Here is a 22,666-nt window from a genome sequence, read left to right as displayed (position 1 = left end):
AATCTCACAAAAAATGTGAAAAAAATGTTTGAGGAACATTATCAAGAATAATGATGGGTATATGAGATTTAGGTTATCAATCTCTTGAAGCAGTTCAACCTGCCGCCGACAGCTTCAACTTGCTGACAACCTCCGACCCGTTGTTGACACCATCGATTTCTAAAAACCCACCACCGGTTAGGTCTGCCAACATTGAGATGAAGAAATAACTCCATTCTCATGATTCTATTTACCAGCTTCATCCTTTCCAACAATGAAATCAAAATCATTTTCCAAACAAGATGCATAAACAACTCTATCGTATCCACAGATGAAATCAAACCTAATAAGCAAAGCTTGAAGTCTAACTTGCCATATGGCGCACCCTTTTCCCTTCTTCTGGTCCTTCACCTCCGGCGCACCATCACCCCTCTGAGGAGGTAGCGATGAGGAATTTAGTGAAAAAATAAATCAAGGTAGGATGGATTTAGATGTTGAAGGAAAATGATCGATGTCTCATATAGGCAGACAGGGATGATGGACTTCGACATAATGGCAGTGGATCTCAGACAATTGTTTGGCAACATGTGTCGGTGATGCAGGTCGTTGGTGACAGTGGAAGGAGATAGTTGAAGAAGAAGGGGCTGAAAGAGGTCGTAACTTTGCTTATGTTTTATGAAAAATTATTATTTATTTATTTATTAATATATAAATTATAAATTTAGTTATAAAAGAAATATGTAAATCATAAAATTAATTATAAAAGAAATTAATAACGACACAATAGTCTTTTTAGATCAAACAAGGACCAAGTTTGCAACAAAAATACATCTCAAGGACCATCAGAGTTAAGAAAAAAATTTATAAAATAAACGCACAGATTACCTCAAACCATAAGGACGATCCGTGTAATTTACTCATTCTTTTTTATTAATCATGCAAGGAACCCATTTTACTATTAAGATTAAGATGGCCAGGAGTGGGCAACGACAGTTGCCGTTATTCCAACGTGGACTAGCAAAAACGACGTTATAACACCTGAAACACCGCACCCCACATGCGTTATTACGCGTTATTGTGTTAACGCTTGAAAACGACAATTTTTTCGATACAAATTCAACTCCAACGTATACATTTCGATTTTGAACCGTTGTAAAACTGTCAAAAACATAATAATAATAATAATAATAATAATAATAATAATAATAATAAACAAAATAAACTAATGAACTTTAATTTGGAAATTTGGAAATAAGAAAGTAAATATATTAATCAAATTGATATTCATTTATTACTACATTTATTGTAATTATTATATTAAAGTATTATGTGGAATTTATTAAAATATAAAAACTCATAAAATGAATATGGAAAAGAAATTAATTCAAAATAACCACAAAATGACATTTGTCAAATTAAATGAGAGTGTGACATGTGGCAAAAACATTCATTTATTAGAGTGTGTATGTGTGTGTGTATATATATATATATATATATATATATATATATATATATATATATATATATATATATATATATATATATATATATACATCTACCTTTTTTTATCTCATATCAAACCATATTTCAAAGCTTCAAAAAATTTCTCTTTTGAATACTATTGATCAAAACTCCAACACTCCTCATCCAAACACAAATACACCTCTGCCTCTCGATTTTGCACAATACGAAATGTACGCGAACATCCTCAACATTCAAAGCAACTTTTCAATCCCGCCTCACCCCCACCAGAATTCCCTAAAAACCTTCCACAAACCTTTTCAACCCCATTTGCTACAATGCAACAAAATACAGCACAATCGCCACCCACCCAACAAACGGTACCCGAGACGCAAGCGAAGGGGGAGGGGGAGCAGAAAAAACGGCCCAAAAGAGAAGAGCACGAAGGAAAGGGAAAGTGGTTGTGGTTGAACAATCAGAAGACGAACCTCCAACATGGTGGACCGCGGATGAGGAATACGCGTTGGGGGTGGCTTGGTGCAGGATATAAAAAAATCCAACGCAAGAAAACGATATGCAAAAAATTACTTTTTGGGAAGCCGTGATCGGGAAATTTCATACCATTTTGAATAAATATGAAAAGTACCGTAATCACGACATGTTGAGTAGCAAATGGAATCAAATAAGCAAGAAGTGCACCAATTTCAATTCCGTCTGTAACAAACTTTTCCCCGCACAAGCAAAGTGGTGTGACCGATTTTGACGTTTATAGAGAGGAGAGGGAACAATATCATGTTGAGACCGGTCACGTTTTTTAGCACAAAAAAATTTGGGCGATTGTCAAGGAAGACTCAAGTGATGTTTCGGACGCACGTACGCACGAACATCGACCTCAATGCGGACACAGATGGGATACGGGGCGACTTGAACGACCTTGAAGAGATCTCCCCGCCTCGACGACCGATAGGCCGCGACAAAGCGAGGCGAGCTCAACGACACACGGATGAAGCCGAACGTAGACGTCGAGAGCAAGCCAAAATGAAAAAAAAATGACGATCACAACGAAATCGCGCGTAAAGATATGAGTTGCAACTAGGGGTGAGCATACCCAAACCAAGAAACCGACTAAAACCGACGAAACCGAAACCGAAGCAAAACCGACGGTTAGAGTTTAAATTTTTTTAAAAACTGAAAAATCGGGTTCGATTTTGGTTTTTACCTAGAAACCGACCCATCCAACTCGACAAACCGACCTATACTTAAAACCGACAAACCGACCCATACTTGATTGTGTTTTGCTTGTAACAGACTATTTCGGGCTTTGGTTGTAACTTGTAATAAACTATTTATTGTAAGACTCATGTTTTTTAAAGTATTCAACTTAAATTTGGTGTTTTATGAAGTATTTAAATTGTTGCTTTCATTTATGGAAAATGGGTTAAAACCCAAAACCCATGGGTATAAGCCCATAACCCATGAGTGTATAGGTTGAACCCAAGAAACCGAAAAAACGTCCAAACCGACCTCATAACTGAGAAATCGAACCGACCAGAAACCGATCGTATTTGGTTCTAAAAACCAGAAACATACCATTTATGAGTTGGGTTGGGTTTGAGTCCAAAACCGACCCAAACCGACCCATGCACAACCCTAGTTGCAATGGGATCATTTGAACTTCCTTCGTCGTGAAGCCGAGGAAGATCGCATTGCGAAAGATTTGGCAATGCTTTAAACTAGCGAGAAGAATTTGTCACCGAGACGGTTGGAGGTACTCCGAAAAATGAAGGCGAAGATCGAGCAAGAATATTTAGTCGAAGATTAGTGTTTTTTTTTCGTTGTAATTTTTTTTTCAGTCAATGTTTTTTTTCGTTATAACATTGTTTTTATTTTTTTTCATTGTAATGTAGTTTTAATTAGTATTTATTTTAATTATGTGTTATTTAATTTCTATGTTTTTTAAATTATTATGACATCTACTATAATAAGTTAATGTTTTTTGATACATGTCACATTCTCATTCAATTTGCCAAATGTCATTTTGTGGTTATTTTGAATTAATTTATCTTCCATATGTCATTTTATAAGTTTTTCTATTTTAATAAATTTCATATAATACTTTAATGTAATAATTACAATAAATGTAATAATAAATGAATATTAATTTTATTAATGGACTTATCTTCTTATTTCAAAATTCCCAAATTAAAGGTCATTAATTTATTTTGTTTATTTATTTAAATTTAAAAGATAAAAAAAATCAATTTTAATAAATCATTATTTCTTATTTTTTTATAAATCCAAAGTTCCTAAATATTTAGAAATTTATATTTAATTTTTTAAGTAACTCATATAATACATGAATATTACATGTAGTAAATTAAAAAAATAAAACAACATAGAAAATGGAAATTATAAACATTGAAAAAAATAAATAGAAAATGTTAGGTGTTATTACACTAATAGTATGAGTATGATGATGAGGTAGAAACTTTGGGTAGAGTTGTTCCCTATTTGGTTAAAACCGAATTATACAATCAGACAATTTGCATTAGACTATTTTGTTCGGATATTCAGATTTTTGGATTGATTTTAAACTAAACCAAATTATTATTTTTGGATTTCGGATTGGTTTTGGTTTATAAAATAAGAACCGAATAGTCCAGAAAAACCGAACAACAACTTATTATTTATTTTTACTATATATCTTTAATCATTTAAAAATTTACTAAATTATTTTTTAATTATTAGAAACTTTTAATCAAGATAGTACTTTAATATGTAATTTTTATCAAAAGTTTTTTGTTAATAAATATTAAACTATAACTAATTTTCTTAATACTTGTTTATAAACTATAATTCATAGCTAAAAAGTTTTATTTAGTTATTTTTAAAGAGTTAACTAATATTTAAATTATACATTATTTAAAATATTTTGCCTCTTAAAACCGATCCAATCAAATTATAATTTGGTTGGATCGGATTGGATTTGAAATTAGTTTGAATTATTCAAATCCATATATTGAAAAACCTAAATTGATTTGAATTTACTTCATTGAATGGAATAGAATGGAATAAAACCTCTATACACAAGAAACAACCTTAACTTTGAGTTTGAGTGTGATAAAATACTAGCAGCCCTAACGATCCAAGCCCAACAAAAAAATGCGAAGTCCGTATAAAATAAGAAAAATTAGGTGAAAATTTGGAGATGAGGCGTAATGTTGTTCTTTGCTCAAGCGAACGAGGCTCCGGCGAGGGTAATAGGGTTTTCTGAGAGGAATCCTTTCTTGCCTTTGCCATTTGATCCTGCGATCAAGTATGAGCCGATGATTTCGATGTCGATTCGCCACCCGATAATCTCTCTCAAACATACACACATACACAAACATATACATATACTTCACATTTCTCCATCCATGTCTACGAATGATAAACAAAACTGATCATCAGCGTTGCGGCATTCGCCTAGTATATATATATTGTGTTATTACTGTTGCTGTTGTTGCTAATTTATTCTTCCGATGAGGCGGTGACGATGAGATGTAGAATGAGCAATATCGGAATTTGGTGACCTGATCTGTATCTTGGCTGGGCAATCCGGATGGCATATGTTGTTCATTTGGAGATTTCTCTTCGGAAATCGATATGCATTGCAACTGCGATTGCAGCCACGACGGATTTGGGCAAAAAAAATTCGATTACAACAGATCTGAGCCTCCGTTCTACCCTCGCATCATGCGTTTTGGTCTAGGTACTTTACCATTATTATTCGTTCCATATTTTTAACAAATATATTGTCTTGTTACTCAATCCTGATTACCTGGATGTCTAATTGTTTGAACTCTGAATTTATGAACCCTGATATTCCGAACCAGGGTGACTGTTGGTTAATAATATATATTAGTTATATGTTTAGTTTAAAATCAATAAATTATTTTCTCAAACCCGATAGTAATTCAACGAGTATCATGTTTCAAACGAGTATTTATAAGCTACGTTATTGAAATATAATATTATAAATGCATTGCAGTTACAAATCTAATATTAAATGTTCGTTCAATTATTATATAGGTGCTCCTAAATATATAGATAGAAAAAGTTGGTTATCATCTATGTTTTCCTAAATATATAGTTGAAATGATATTCGATTTAGTTACTAATGATTCTTTTATTACCATCTATATTTTCCTAAATATTTTGTGCTATGTTTTGAAAATTTTCATATATTAAAATTGGATCATCGATAATTGCAATTGTTTTTGTCAATTTGGATGATATTAAAGTGCCAGATATATTGTTAGGATCAATTTTGATTTAAAAGTTAATTTATTATTTTGTTGTAGGGTTTAGCAATTAGGATATGTTTTCAAACACTTTCACACAAATAAAATTCACAACTTCTGTCCAACTTTGCTTATTGTTACATGATTCGTTTCTTGGTTTCACCTTTTGGGTGTAATCAAGATGATCAGAAGAGCAAGTGTCATTGTTTGATTCTCAGAGGCTATAACAATGAATTTTGATCTCAGACTTTGTTTATCTGATCTGTATCTTGGCTGGGTAATCCAGATAGCATGTGCTTGTTTTCTAGAAACTATTTCTATGAATGTTACTTGCAACTGTGAATCTGTGATTGCAACCATGGCAGATTTTGATGATTCAATTTCCCTAGATTGTAACAGATCTGAGCCTTGACTCATCTACAAAGCCTAATCTTGATCATTAGTCAAAGGCTAATGCAACGAATAGCAACAATACTTTCATTTATTTGTTTATTATAGCATCCTGCTTCTGTTTATCTACTTTAATAAATGAAGGTTTTTTTATCACTTGTCACACTCTCATTCAATTTGCCAAATGTTATTTTATTATTAATTTGAATTAATTTTTTTTCACATATCATTTTATGGGTTTACCTATTTTAATAAATTTCACATGATACTTTAATGTAATAATTACAATAAATATAGTAATAAATGAATATGAATTTCATTAATGGATTTACCTTCTTATTTAAAAAATTTCAAATTAAAGCTCGATAGTTTATTTTGTTTATTTATTTAAATTTAAAAGTTAAAAAAAATTAATTTTAATAATTCTTTATTTTTCTTATTTTTTTATAAATCCAAAGTTTTTAAATAATTAGACCTTTCTATTAAATTTTTTTAATTAACCCATGTAATACATTGGTCTTACACCTGGTTTCTATTAGAACTTGGAAAATCTATCCAATTAAAGCAATGGTGGTAGTGGACTGGTGGTGATGATGATGATGACGACGACGATGATGATGGTTAAGTTTATGGAAAATCTATCCAATTGAAGCAATATTAGTAATATTTTAATGGAAAAGGCGATGATGATGATGATGATGATGATGGGTGTTATTCTAAGCAAATATGAAGAGACACTGAAGATTGGTTCTCTGTATCTTGGCAGGGCAACTTCTTGATGGCAAAGTGAGAAGTGACTTTGCAACTGTGTTTGTTTGCAGCCATGGCAGAGTCCCCATCTTCTTTGTCATCATTCCCTAATTACAGATCTGAGCCTAAGGATTTTCCTGTTGCTATTATGGTTTTTGAAAAAATAAAATAAAATTCATGGAGTGATTATCATTGAACTGTTTGAATTTAAGTTATTAGAATTTTGTGAAGGGAAAATATTTAATCATATCATTTTTCTCTAACTTAATTATTCGAATGGGGAAGAATTGAGAGTTATGGAAAATGAATATATATCGGACAATTTAAGTATATTTGTTTAATTGCTTAGAGTTTTTGCTTGAATATAGGTTTGACAACTTTACAAACTGCAACGTCTCAAGTTAGTATTATATCTGGCTTTTCAGTTAAAAAAAAAAGCTAATTCAGTTTTTTACTTATAAGACCAAACTATACTTTATAGACCTACTCCACAAGATTTTTTTTCTTCTTTAAATTGACAACAAAGAAAAGAAGTTTATGACATGGGAAATTGAGTTGTTATAACCCTGATTTTTTTTTTTTAACTCTTTCAACCTTAGCACCATGTGGATATGCTATGATATATTTATGTGGTTTACTTTATTCTTTTCAAGAGTTAATGTGGAATTTATAAAATGAATAATGCATATTCTACCAAAGATTCTTCTTTTTGTGACCTTTTTACAAATTAGTCAAACCTTTAAAAGCAAAAAATCATCAAAAAAATTGGATGGAACATTGATGGGTGGGTGGATTTTGTGTTGGGTGTTGAAGAAAGCAAAGTAATCGCAACAGAAAATGGGTAAGCATCAAGAAATAGCAACCTACTTTGGATTCATTTCTTAAAATACTTTATCTTAGAAACAATTGTTGTAGTTGGGCTTGCTTAAGCATTCATAAATAACTTTCTAGAAATAGATATATGATACATGGAGATCTATCATTGGTTTTCATCAAACATTTATCGATTATGCAATTCTTTTTTCCATGTTTCAGATTGGTCAAAATTGAGGACAAAGGAAGTTTGCAACAAGTAAAAAAATTGAAGTACATTAGTATTTTTGTATCATACACTATGTGTTTGGAACTAAGAAAAAGTTAAGACATTATTCACTTTTAGAGTAGTGCAATTCTATGCATTTTTTGTTGCTAAAAAGTATGTTGTTACAAAGGGAAAAACATGAAGCTATTTTGTATCCATATGCTTTTCTTTTATAAAAATGTCAACAAAATTCCACACTACCCTTCCGCCCAATGTGGAAGGCGGGAGACCCCCTATTTGTTATTATTTATAAAAATTATGAGTATTATTATCTGTAATAGATTGTAAATAAAGAAAACTGTTGTAGGGACTAGATCTAAACATAGAACCAAAGTAGAATTAAAAATACACTGGATCTTAAAAATAGAATCAAGCAAAATACTTTGGTATGAACATATAACAAAATTATGTTTTGCTACTTGGACCATAAAGTTGTGGAAGATAGTGACCATTTCCGTGTGATTTTGGGAAACTTGGGAAGATATTACATAATGAAGAAAAAGTTGATTGGGAATGTAAATTTGCAAGGGCGTTTTCTGTTTACTAGCTGATAATAACCGTATCTAGTTTGAATAATGTATTCGATTCAAAAAAGAACGAATGATGAAGTTGAAAATTAAACCATTATCAACATTAAACCTCAAACTCGTAATAATAATAATAATGTAATATTACCTCCGTTCCAAATTGATAGTCTACTTTTGAATTTTGAAGTCTTTTTTTTTTTTTTCAACTTTGACTTTAAATAATTTTATTTTTGATAGATAATAATTGATGCAAAATACATGAATGGATTGTATTTTAAATGTTTTTTCATTGTTATAAGTTTCATCAAGTAATATATAACACAAATAAAAATATTTAAGGTCAAAGTTAAAGAAAAAATACTTAAAAAGTAAAAAATGGACTATCAATTTGGGACGGAGAGAGTATATTATAAGCAACCATAAACAGAAAAATGACAAATTTGATATAGTTTGGTACATGTAAGAAGCCGAGTAGCTTACTAGGAAAGGAAGAGACAAAGGTGGATGGGTGAATTACAAAATGATGTAATTTACAACCATTCTTCAAAAAAGATGCATATAAACATATAACACAGGGACAAAATGATGTAATTGACTTCAAAACACCACCCTTCAACCTTAACCCTCCATTACAGCCATAGTTTCTCTACTCTTATCTCCACTATACACAACTTATACCATCAGAAAACCACCATTTACACTTATAGCCTAAGTATTGACCAAATCCTAAACCTTTGCATGATCTGGTTGTGTTCATGGATAATTCAATTCCAAGCTCTTGCTCATGTTGTGATTTTCAGAAAATCTCTCAATGAAAGTGCAAAATACATCCAACAGCACTTGAGTCTGCATATCAAATCAGACATAATATACATTCATGTCACTTTTTCCTCTAGACTTTAGATGAAGTTGCATAATATGAAATAAAAAGGAAAGTTGAAAAAATCTCGTCTCAATATGCTGTTCTTCCAATATTCCCAAGTGTTTGCCCACTACCTGTGAAAAAATTTACAATCTTTAATCTAACATCCTATTTACAGATAAATTAATCTTGTTGTAAATGGTATGGTCTTTTAACAAGCTATTTACATATGAAAGAAAATGCAAACCTTAAGTTCATGAAGATCAAATTTGTCAGCAACAAAATACATCTCCATCTTCATTGATCATCAATTTTGTCATCTCAATCCTTCACCCAGCCGATTGCAAAAATGAACAAGAATCAAACGAGATAAAGAAAATGAGACCGAAGTTGAATGCATACCTGGAATCAAGAGTTGGAGAAGAAAGCCCCCACTTGCAAAAATTAAAGGAAAAAAGAATTAACTTAACATCAGAGGGAGATTGGGAGTTCATGGCTTTGTGATTGAAACCAAAGACTGAAGAAAAAACCCATCATATGAGGAAGACGACACATTGGCACAGGAAGGCATTAGCGGAGGTGGATGGAGGAGATGTCAAAGGAAGGAGGCTGCAGGCTAGAAGGGTCGATGGAGGAAGAGAGCGTTTGTGATGTCGTTCACGATGGGGGCGTTCAAGGGCAAACTAAGAGATTTTCAGTCAGTCCATTTTTTACTTAAGACCGAGTCAGACAAATTTCTATGACCGAATCAGAGGATTGGATTGGGTCAGACGTGTTTAGCCTTTTATCAAACCGGCTGCCTGGACTGAGTCAGCCAAAACTACTGACTGGACCCAGTCAGATGCATATCAAACATGCATATCAAACAGGCCCCAAGTCGGTTTAGTTGGTTTTCGAATTACTCGGCGTGGTTTTTAAAATATTTAAATAATTATAACCAAACAAAATAATTTTATTAAATTGGTTTTAGTTTTTTAAATATCTAAACTTTATAAGTTTTAACCACAAAAATAAACACAAACTACATGGGAATTTAAAAAAGTAGATGCATGAAAGGTAAACAAAACTTAAGTAAAAAAAACAATCGGTAAAACTAGTAGTAAAACTAATAATGTTTTTTTTCTTTAAAAAAGTTATAATATTTGGAACTAGTTTACAAAATAGTCTCAAATTAATATTTTTTTTATAAAAAAATCGGTAAAAAGTTGCATTATGACTATTTTCTTCTGGTTACAGCCCAATAACAAATTAATTTGAGATTATTTTGTAAACTGACCTAAAATATTAGGATTTTTCTACAAAAGACATTAATAATAATAATAATAGATTGTAAAGAAAAAAAGACAAAAAAAAAAAGTTAAATCCACTTTTTATGTGATTAATGTTAAGGAACAAGCCAAAATCATTGTTTTGGACCTGAAGCAAAAAGCAAAAAATAAAATGGGAGGTGGAGGGAGAGGAAAACACATGTTTTTTTTCATGGTTATGTGAACAACAGAAACCGAAAAAATTACATCCATGGGATTATGACAAACGGAGTCTGGATTACCGATCCATCTGAGATTAAGCAGGAGGCTGCTAAATTCTTTGAAAAGAAATATAAAGAATGTTGGCAATACAGACCTTTGTTTCGGAGCTCTGACTTCCGTAAGCTATCCGAAATAGATACTCAGTTCTAAGAAGATGAATTTTTCCATTGGTGAAATAAAAAATGTTGTGTGGTCGTGTGGCAGCGACAAGTCTCCGGGGCCTGACGGTTTCACTTTTAAATTTCTCAAAAAATATCGGGAATTGCTCAAAGAAGATATAATGGGGTTGGTTAAATACTTTGAAACGGGTGGTAAATCACTAGAGGCTCTAATTCTTCGTTTATATCCCTAGCTGCAAAGACTAAAGATCCAATTCACTTTGGGGATTATAGACCGATAAGCCTGATTGGGTCTACATACAAGATCATTGCAAAACTACTAGCCCTTCGATTAAAGAATGTCATTGGCAGTGTAATTGACGAGGTTCAATCCGCGTATGTTGTGGGAAAAAATGTTCTTGAGGGCCCTTTGGTGATTAATGAGTTTTGCTCTTGGGAAAAATCAAAAGGAAGGAAGATGCTCCTTTTTAAAGAGGACTTTAACAAAGCTTTTGACTCTGTAAATTGGGTTTATCTGGACTCAATTATGGAGCAAATGGGCTTTGGAAGTAAATAGAGATATTAAATTAGTAATTGTTTGGAATTGGGTAGAGCGCCGATGATTATTAATGGAAGCCCAACAAATAAATTCTCTATGGAGAAAGGAGTGAGACAAGGCGACCCGCTCTCTCCCTTTTTATTCATCATTGCAATGGAAGTGTTGAATATGGCGATGAAGACAACGGTTGAAAAAGGAGTTTTTGACGGAATAAAATTCCCAAACTCTAACATTTGTTTGTCTCATCTATTCTATGCAAATGATGCTTTATTCATTGGAGAATGGACGAGACGTAACATCGCTAACTTAGCGAGGATTTTGAGATGTTTTTATGCTGCGTCAAGGTTGAAAGTTAACTTTAGTCAATCTAAAGTATTTGGTGTTGGAGCATCTCCTAGTGAAGTATCTAACTGGGCTCCTCCTTTGAGTTGTGAATCATCATCCCTCCCATTCACTTACTTAGGCATTCCTGTGGGTGAAAACATGACTTGAAGAACGCATGGTGGCCGATTATTGAAAAGTTTAATGCCAAACTCTCATTGTGGAAAGCGAAAACATTTAGCTCCGGAGGTAGATTAACATTAGCAAAGGTGGTACTTGGTAATATTCCTACCTTCTTTATGTCCATCTTTGCCGTCCCAAACGGTGTCATCGAGACCGTAGAGAAAATCAGAAGAAGATTTATACGGTGTAATAAATTGGAGAAGAAAAGTATCAATTGGGTTGCTTGGGAAACACTAATTGCCCCAAAAAGATGGGTGGCACAGGGCTTGGATCTATCAAGAGTCTGAACATTTCCCTATTAGCTAAGTGGAGGTGGCGATTGAAAAATGAAAAATCTACACTTTGGGCAAAAGTTATAAGATGTATTCATGGATTGGATGAAAGATAGTTGTCTATTTTTTCCAACAGATCTAGAACGGGTGTTTGGAAGAATATAACCAAAATCATGCCTTGGTTAAAGAATCTTAACATCGATCCCAATGGAATTGTGCATTGGAAATCAACGGAAAGTAGTTGGGTCTCCGACTTCGTGATCGACAATCAGTTCTCTGTGAGATTGTTACGAGAACGGATTGAAAGTGCAAGTCATGTGGTCTGTGATGGACCGTTCGATTTGTGTAAAGTGGTACCAACTAAGATCTTATGTTTTATCTGGAGAGCGAAGTTCGGAAGAATCCAATCACCAGTTTCGTTAAAATCAAGAGGTGTCCCAGTTCTATCGACGGTGTGTGTTTCATGCAACTCGGACGAGGAGACATGTGATCACATCCTTCTATTATGCCCAGTGGCAAAAGTCGTCATGAATTTGATTTTATCTTGGTGTGAAATCTCATATGATGGATTCAAATCGGTGAAGGATATGTTACCTTTCATATCTCGGTGGTCTAAGTGCAAAAAGAAAAAAAGTATGCTATATGAGAGCTTGTGTAGATGATTGTGGTGTGTATGGAAGGAAAAAAATAAAAGGGTTTTCAAAAACATTCCCTTTATACCGGTGAATATAATGAAGAAGATAAAATCAACAACTTTCATTTGGTGCAAGCATAGAGGTTCTTTTCGAAACATGGATTAGAGAGTTTGGAATCTTGGTCATTTTCTTTGTTTGTAATTTTCTTGTTTGTTTTGATTTTTCTTTTTCTTTATTTTTTGTACTTTTCTCCTTGCATCGTCTTGATGTGAGATGTTTTTAATATATTTGTCGTTTAAAAAAAAAGTTTAATAGTAAACCTTTATACTAATCTAATATATTAGTTTAATAGTAAGACTAACTTGTTTGTTAGAAGAGGTTATAGGTCTTTTCTCAAGTTATTTACTTTCATTATCTTTTAATTAAATTGGTGTTTTTTATAGAAAAAAAAAATGTGAACGTGACATGGTGCATAAACATTCATCAAATGACCATAAAAGAGCTAAAATCAAAAATTATATCAGTCTTGGGGTTTTGATTGAAATTCTTTTTGTTTTCAGGGATTTTAGAATAAGTTTCTAAAATAATAAATATTTTATTAAATTTTTAAAGGAAAAATCAATTACGTTCCTTTAATTCATTAATTAGGAGTTATAGCCATTATGTTAATCATTTATAAAAAAACATAAAACTATAAGTTAGACCCTGTTTGATACTCGTCGTCTGATTGAGTCAAATCAGACATTTTTGGCTGATTCGGTCAGCTATAGCTGTTTGATAACCCTTCTGACTGAGAAATTGAGGTCTGGCCCGGTAAGAGAGAAGGAATCGGCTTACTCAGAAAGGAAGACATCTAATTTCACTTGTGCCCTTGCGTGTGTATCCCTGTAAGAATCGATCCAACACCCCTTTTGCATCTCATTCGTAATAGGCTCACATAATCGATCATTCAACACCCCCTTTGCTTTCTTAAAATCAATCACAGAATCGATGGACTGCCCCTTTTGCAGGTATGTTTCCCCTTCTCTTTTGCGTTTATATCTCCAACAGTAATAAGAAATTAATCATCTAAAATCACTTCCATTCATCTTCTCGCAATCAATCAACCATCTGAAATCAGATCAGAATCCATATGCTCCTATGTTCTCATTTTTCTTTTGTATATGCTGGTTGAGTAAGGAAGAAAGAAAAAAAGACATTGATTTTCTCTTGGGGTAATTTCCTCTCTCTATGCTGCTTCTATCCTAATCTCTCTAATTTTGCTGCAGGAGTGGTGCTATGTACATTTAAAACACTCAATGGATACACTTGGATTTTTTTTACTACAATAGAAAGGTGTGCTATACTCAAGACTAGATGCTCCCTTTGTTATTATTAAGCCCTTGAGATATATCATTATTTGTAAATGGCAAGGATGTGTTGTTGGTAGTTTAAAGTGGCTATAATTGATGTTTCTTTCACAAGGATGCTGGTAATTCTCTTGCTTTGGACAATTTTGCCCTTACCCAAGTTTTATCCAGAAAGGCCTTTTGCTCCCATGTTTAGTATAGAGTTTGGTTATATTAGTTTGATGTGGTCATGATGTTGAATCTGGGTTTTATTTGTCTGTTTGTTTTTTTATACTCCTTTGAGTTATTGCTCAATGAAACCAATCCACCAAATAGAATATGTATGTGTTTTGATTTGGTCACATAATGAATCATATGATAAAATTTTGTTTATTTTAGCTATTTTTTTTAGTTTACATATCAGTTACAGTTAAAAATTTTGAATGATGGTATTTGTTCCTTAATTGTAAGCTAAACACTCAAAACCAACAAGCTTAAATATTCGATTGTCATAATAAGTTGGATTAGGTTTATGCTTCAGTTTTCACTTCCATAAGTTCTACTTCTGATACAGAAAACAATCTTCTAATTCTACATTGTAAACTTTCACATTTCTTGGTTAATTGGCGGTCAACTGATAATGCTTCATTTTTCACTTCCAAGGATGGCATCAAAGCTTTGGAATCAGCCATTCCATCTTTTGGTGATTCCGTTTGTAAGGGTGTAATTTCTTGATTCTTATCAACATGGTTTAAAGGGCATTTCAGCTATGAGGATTAGGAGGACATTTACGTCTTTTTCATAGACGAGAGATCGAGAGATCAAAAATTGCAATTTTGTTCCGGCCCCAGTCCCAGGCAGTACACGTGGTTCTATCATGTCCTGTCTTTGCATAACAAACAAGGCCTTAAAGCATTAGTAGACAAAAAGATTTGTTAGTAAGTTCATAATCTTTCTTTAAATGAATAGATTGATTAGATATTTTTTATTATGCTGGAAGTTTTATTATTATTATTATTATTATTATTATTATTATTATAAAGAGTACAAGAGTAAAATGGTCGCATCAGTCAGATGTACAATCAAACAATATGACTTCTTTTTCAGTCAAAATTTATTACTCAGACAGGTATTTTCCACTCAGTACTTTCTCAGTCAACAACTATCAAACGGCTCCTTAATCTCTTGAAAACTAAACACCACTAATGCATTGTTTTACCAATGTTTTAAAAACCAGTTTTTTAGTTGAACCGGTATGGTGACCGGTTCTCCGTTCAACCGGTTCAACCGTCAGGTAAACCGGTTTCTATAATTTTTTTTTTTATTTTCCTATACATATATACATATAAAAATGATGATTTGACGTTTACAAGTTCAAACATTAAAAATATACATAAAATTAAGTTGTAAATCAATCCAAATACATTAAAATAACACATAACCAGAAGTTTTAGTGTTTTACATCAATTCATATACGTCGAAAAGAAAATAAAGTATAATACCGAAATAAAGTATAGTTTTAAATGAATAGAGAACACATCAAAAAATGTTATAACATATACCATATGTTTTTATTTAGAGCAAACAAAATAGATTTTAAAAAAATCACCAAAGTTTATTAAGCAAATGGTTTTTTTCCAGATGTTTTTATTCGGTTATTTTGATCGATTCAATCGGATTTTTCTAAAACCGGCCGGTTCAATCCGGTTCAGAAATCGACGTAAAACCGATAATAATTGAACCGCTCTCTCCCCGATTCCCGGTCTAACCGGTTCGACCGGCCGGGTTATAACCGGTTTTTAAAACATTGTGTTTTACAGAAATTCGTGGCCAAACTGTGAAACTCGTAAATAAGATATGTATTGACAAATATACCCTCCAGCCCTACGCAAGCCACACTTTTCTTTCTAAATATCCGAAGGACATAAATGGGAATCGCTATGACTATAAATACCAGCTGTCGAACGCAGACACACCAGAATTGGGGATCTGAAGATGATGCTCGGAAAAACAAAGGAGGCTCCGGCGAGAGAGACGGGAGGTTTTCAAAGGGTGGTTGCCCCTCTCTTGCCAACTCATAATCGGATATGATCCGATCATGTTGAGCCGGTGAATTTGTCCCCATTTTCGTCAAAAATCAACAGCCCTTGAAACAAATGAAAAAGGAAATATATATACTACTCTGTCTCTCTGTATCTATATATCTGTGTATATGTGTTTGTGTGTGTGTGTTTATCTGCAATTACAATGATATTTGATGATGGCGATGATATTTGATTTCTGTATGGATTGTTATCCGAGCATCATGGATCGAACACAGGGTGAAATTCGGCCCGTATCTTGGCGGGGCAACCCGGATGGTATGTTAAGAGGAGGAAGTGTTTTTTGGTCTTCTTTCTCTTCCCGTGCAATCGGTGTTGCAGCCATGGCGGTGTCCTACCCCTGTGTTTGACTTTAAATTACAGATCTGAGCCTCATTGTATTCGCTTGAAGTTTCAAATACTTTAAACTGTTGATTTGTATTAATTTGTTGTTTTCCAACTGTTTTTCATCTAATATTATTTTGGGGCATGATATGTTCATGCCACTAAAATTTAATAAAAGAAATAATTTGGGTATAGTGTGATTAAAAAATATATGAACTTTTGCTTTTGGTTATTTTAGACTGGGTCTCTAGTTGGTATCGAAATAATGAAATTGTCCGGTATTTTTTTTCTGCCGAAGGACAACAACTACAATTTGAATGTTGGAGGAGGATTTCAAAGGAATTGACCGTTTGAAAACGGTTACTTCTTCAAATATATAAAAAGAATTATATATTAATTTTACATATAAATACATACATATATCTCATTTATTTTACCTATACACATTTTCTATTATGTCACAAGCCGTATCATTGTCTTTTCTTGCCAAGCCGGGACCAAAACTCTGGGTCTTACAGACAAGTGTCAGGAGCCACCTCCTGGTCTTCTATACAAGCATCACAAAGACAACTAGCATATTCTACATCTACTTATCTATTTAACTACTAGAGTCCAAACTCTGGTCTCGCATATAGATCTACCAGGAGCGACCTCCTAGTCTTTCATACAAATGTCAAGGGTCAACCCTCAGTTTTCCTACAATACATAAACCAAATGGGCCGACATTGGTGCCTTCGACCCATAGTGCAGTGAGGAGGCTTACCTCGACAGTTGAACCCATGAATAAATCTCTGACTGCAGATCAGCTAAAATCCTCGTGCTAGCAAACATGAATAACATTCAATTAACATCTAGGTTCCAATTCAAATCCAACAATCCATATATGGGGTAAAAAGACCATTTTACCCCTTACTTAGTTTGGTCCAAGACTAAGGCACAAACTCCCAAACAATAAGGCCCACAAACCAAATAATCATCCAAAACCCACTTATGACCCAATTTTCCAAATTAGGCCCAACCCTTACATGAGACTCACACTAAAACCCATTAACTTTTCCCTATTCCAAAACACTTGATCTCAGATGGCCCAATAATGCCCCAAGCAACCAAGCCCAAAAGATAGCCTAAACCCGAAATGACACCACAAGACCCAATAAGGACCAAATATCCAAATTGGTCCCAAGACCATCATGGGCCTGACCCGAGAAGGCCCAATATCTAAAAGGCTCAAAATAACTAGTGGTTAACGTCGGTCAAACTTCTGGTCAACGATCAATGGACAACAAGTCAACAAAACAAGAAAAGTCCAACAGGTCGAGTACGCCGCGCGTACTCAGCTGGTACGCACATCATACATCCTTTGGGGCCAATACGCGCAACGTACCAGATGGCTACCCCCAACATACTCCCCTGAATCCCATTCTTCTCCATTAAGCACTTAACCACTTAAGTCCTTGCTCCAAACTCTCATATTTGATTCCTATGGATGACTTATTATGTAAAGTTGGCAACTTTACTTGCATGCATGGATTAATGGGCCTCTAGAGCTTAAAATAGCTTAATGAATGGTCTTAACACATGCATGTGTCCAAATAAACCATAAAGATCACATTTTTATGCTTTTGGGACACCTAAAACGCCCAGATCTACAAGATCAAGCCTCTTAAACAACCTTAGCTCACAAGGGCCACCAAAAGAGGCTAAAATGACCATAAACAACCGAAAAGAAGATCCAACCAAAAGAGATGACAATATCAAAGCTTTTTACCTTTAATAGATTGCAAAAGATGAGAAACTTCTGGATCTACAAGCTCCCTTCCAGGTAATGATTCTTTAACAAGATCCAAACTCTTCAAAGTGCACAAGAATACTCCAAAAATCCTCACAATGGCTTAAAAGCTCCAATATAATGGCTAAGGGTCGACTATTAGGGTTTAGGAGGCTTAGAGGCTGATAAAAGACATTGCTCATGAAGGAAATGAGGTTTAAATAGGGCCAAGGACCAAAAATTAGGGTTTCATGGTTGAATGGAGTACGCCCCGCATACCCCTTAGTACACTCAACATACTCCTCGACCACCCGCGACCAACTTACTCAGTACGCCCCGCATACACATCTAGTATGCTCCGCGTACCATATGGCCTTCCAAAACTCTAAAACTACATTCGACCTTTACTCCTTCGTCATACACCTGTTTCCAACGAACTTTATATCTACGGAAAGGTGACGAGAAGCCCTACACTTCTATCAGCTCACCCTTGCCTTAAAACTTCTTGAACAAGAATGCAAAATCCATAAAGGCCAAAACTAACAAATTACGATTATACCCTTGGGCTCCGAAAGACCATCGAACACTCAGATCACTTAAACTGTAACACCCACATCCAAAAAAATCCTTTCTTCCCCAAGGCCCTGAGCCTTACGATAACCGAAGATCGGGCTACATCCCCGAATAATGAGGCAATTCGAAATCGAGTGTTACATTTGAACTTAAGATTTGTACAATATGCAAAAAACGATCTAAACTAGAAACACAAAACGATGTAGGAAGTTGATGAAAAGGAAAAAGTAAACTAAATTAAATCATATGAAACTGCAAAACAAGAGGTTGAAATTGTGTAGAAGTCGGAGCAATGTATCATAAATGAATAAAGCAAACAACCTTATTCCTCATGTTTCTTTCTCTCCTTTGTATCTATTTCATATTTGCATAACGAGAAGAATAAATTAAGGTGATTTAACACATTATATGTTAGAAATTGGGTGTAACACCGTGAAAATTTACAATAAATTTAAACTTTTCAAAATCAATCCATATTCATAGAATCATTACAAAAAGGTTTTCATTTCATTTATTATCAGAGTATCCCAGAACATCAACATAAAATTTGAGGAGCGGTACGATCACGCCTTTGCCTTGCCACAATCTCCTGAGTTACCTGAAACATTACACTGAAACTGTAAGCTCGAAAGCTTAGTGAATTACCCCCAAAATACCACATGCAACACATACGCCTTTCCAGGCCATAACTCTATGGGATCTTCCGATCCGAATGTCTCAGGGGATTTCCATCCCATATCTCTGTTGACCTTCCGGTCCATATCATATTAACCTTCCGATCCTTATCATACACGACATACATAGCACATACATATCATATAACCGCATATAACATGATGACCTTCCGATCCATAACATACTGCTCATAACGTAACTTAACACATACAACTCTCATAACATCTATCAACATATATCTCATACCCTTATAGCACATAAGACCTTCCGATACATATCATATAATTGCATATAACATGATGACCTTCCGGTCCATATATACCATCCTAACTACCAGGATGCAAACATAGCAAAGCAATAACATAACAACAATACCCGGATTTCCATCCGATAGAGGGCTGACCTTGGTGCCGTAGACCCTGTCAGTATAGTGAGGATAACTCACCTGCAATTGCCGACTTGAAGGATTAAGACCACGCTGCTCCGACCACCAGTACGAACTCCACCACTGATCATTACCAAATAACCAAACCAATAATTACCAAAATACCCCTGAAAGTCAAGCTGGTCAACCCTTGGTCAAAGTCAAAGTCCTCAGTCAAAGTCAACCTTCCTGACTGACTCTACTCACCGAGTCAACCCGCTGACTCGTCGAGTTCCTATGCTCTGAAAACTCCTATGCCTCGACTCTACTCGCTGAGTCACCTCGAGACTCGCCGAGTCCAAGAACAGACTCACCGAGTCCAAGAACAGACTCGCCGAGTGCAAGGCAATCTTCAACAGACTCGCCGAGTTGTTCTTCCAACTCGTCGAGTTCCTACCTATCTTCATCCAACTCGCCGAGTACCTCTAGTTCTTAATCCATACAGTGGCTTTCTAAGCCATGCAGGGACTCCCAACCATAGATCTACTCTCCTACAACCCATCCATCACATAAAATGGCAAACTTTACGTGAATCCAAAGAGATCTGAGCATAAAACACTCTTGGGCTAGGGTTTGGGACAAGAAGGCTTCACTAACAACTCAAGGACAGGGGTTTTATGCACTTCTGAATCATCTCAATCCCAGATCTGAGGTAGTAACCTCAGATCCATCCTACAAACCCAACATAACACTAGATATGCTCCCAAAACTTCCACAAATGATAGATCTAGATGCACAAAAGCTCAAGCAAAAAATTATTACCTCAAAAGAAAGCTCCAACTAAAGAATAATCTCAATCTCTGCAAAGCCCTTTTCTCCAATCTTCTAAATCTTCAAAATCTCTTCACCAATCACTTCTCAAAGCTCCAATTTGCTCTCCAATGCTCTCACCAACGGATCTAGGGTTTTCTGGACTTCAAAGGGGGCTAAGGGGACTGAAGGGAGAACATTAAGTCCTTTAAATAGGGTGCAATCCCAAAGATTAGGGTTTTTATCTCTTCAACACTAACTCGCCGAGTCCAGTCGTCGACTCGCCGAGTTGGCCACTTAACACGTGACCAGAATCGCGACTCAACTCGCCGAGTCGACCATCCTTATTTACACTTTGAACACTAAACTTGCACTTCTGAACTTGGGATGTTACATTGGGATTATACGTAATAAAGGTAGTGTACATAATCAAAATTAGACGAACAATTGAAATTGAGTATGAGGTAGAGAGAGAAAGAACCTGAATGAATTTAAGGGAGCAAATCAATCGGTTTAGGGTATATTTATAGATCTTCAAAGGTTATATGATTCTAAAATCCAAAATACCCCTCCCCCCACCCCCCCCCCCCCCCAAAAAAAAAAAATAATAATAACAATAACAATAATAATAATAATAATAATAAAATCCTTTATAGGTGGAAACTTTTAGAAAACGCACCTATAAAAAACCAATTAGAAACAACATAACCAAAATTTTTGTACAAAATTAAAATTAGGGGTTGTATCGAGAATTGAAAATGAAAAAAAACTACCAGAATCAAAATTAAGGGTTGTATCGATAATTGAAAATTAGGGGTTGTACATGATACACAATCACTATCGAGCCAACATGAGATTCCCCCTTTGTCAATGTTTGGAATCAGGTTAAAATCAATATAAAATTACAATAGAAAAGATAAGAGTCAAACCCATACTCTGATTAAACCCCCGGTGTCCATCGTTGATCCTAAGACTAGGTTGGAAACATAGATAGAGATATATAAAATAGAGAAAAAGGCATGATAGAATGGATTATACTAGTGGGAAGAAGGTGGTAGGTTTTGCCTTCTAGGTGTGGTGATGAACGTTGTGACTATTAGCATATGGTGGTGGATGGTTGTGGAGGCATTAGCTGGTGGTGGTGGATTTTTCATGTGATTCTGTTTGGTTTGTGACACCGCCAGTGAGCGGTGGCAGTTCCAGGTTTTCAGAGGTGCGATGGGTTATTGGAAAGGGTGGGCATGTTATATAGTCGTGGTGGGTGATCATACTTCATCGTTACCGAAGATGGTGGTGGGGTTGTTATTCTTCATCTTTGCTCGAGATAGTGGTGGCTGGTGGGGGGTCTTCATCGTTGTTAGAGACAACGTACGGTCACAAGTGAGAAAGAAATATTGTTGTGTGGTGGGTGTTCTAAGTTTTAACAAGAAAGTTGTGGATTAACCGTGAACTCAAATGGAAAAAGTCAGGCAAGCAAAGAGAAAAAGTCTAAGTCAAGGAGAAAAAATAGATAATAAAAGAAACAGATAAGATGATATCTTATATTTAAAATATAATATTATTTTGTTAATAATTGGTTGTACTTTAAGCATAAAGACTTGAATGTCTTAAAATATATTATTATTATATTAAATTTATTTATAAAAATAATAAGATTTCTTTTATAAGATAGTATAAATCTAACCCGGAAATTCGGATGTTACAGAATTGTTAGCAACCAAAGACACGTCTACACTAGTTCCACCATCTACTTTATGGTGAATAGTATGACCCATTCCTATCCTTCTCATCC

The 22,666-nt window shown here is 34.5% G+C and overlaps 1 long non-coding RNA gene across 2 annotated transcripts; it reads left to right on the top strand.

The window, feature by feature from the left end:
• Positions 1-4,363: 4,363 nt before the first annotated feature.
• On the top strand, positions 4,364-8,144 carry LOC111908339 (uncharacterized). 2 transcript variants are annotated; one of them, XR_002855849.3, is made up of 3 exons: positions 4,627-5,191; positions 6,653-7,704; positions 7,899-8,144. It is a non-coding gene; the product is annotated as an uncharacterized LOC111908339 (long non-coding RNA). The 2 variants fall into 2 exon arrangements; XR_006185532.1 differs by having other exon boundaries at positions 4,364-7,704.
• Positions 8,145-22,666: the final 14,522 nt, after the last annotated feature.

The sequence above is a fragment of the Lactuca sativa genome, chromosome 8, assembly GCF_002870075.4.
Source record: "Lactuca sativa cultivar Salinas chromosome 8, Lsat_Salinas_v11, whole genome shotgun sequence".
Taxonomy (NCBI): Eukaryota; Viridiplantae; Streptophyta; class Magnoliopsida; order Asterales; family Asteraceae; genus Lactuca; species Lactuca sativa.
Note: the sequence above shows the minus strand (reverse complement) of the source record. Positions and strands in the feature narration are given on the sequence as shown.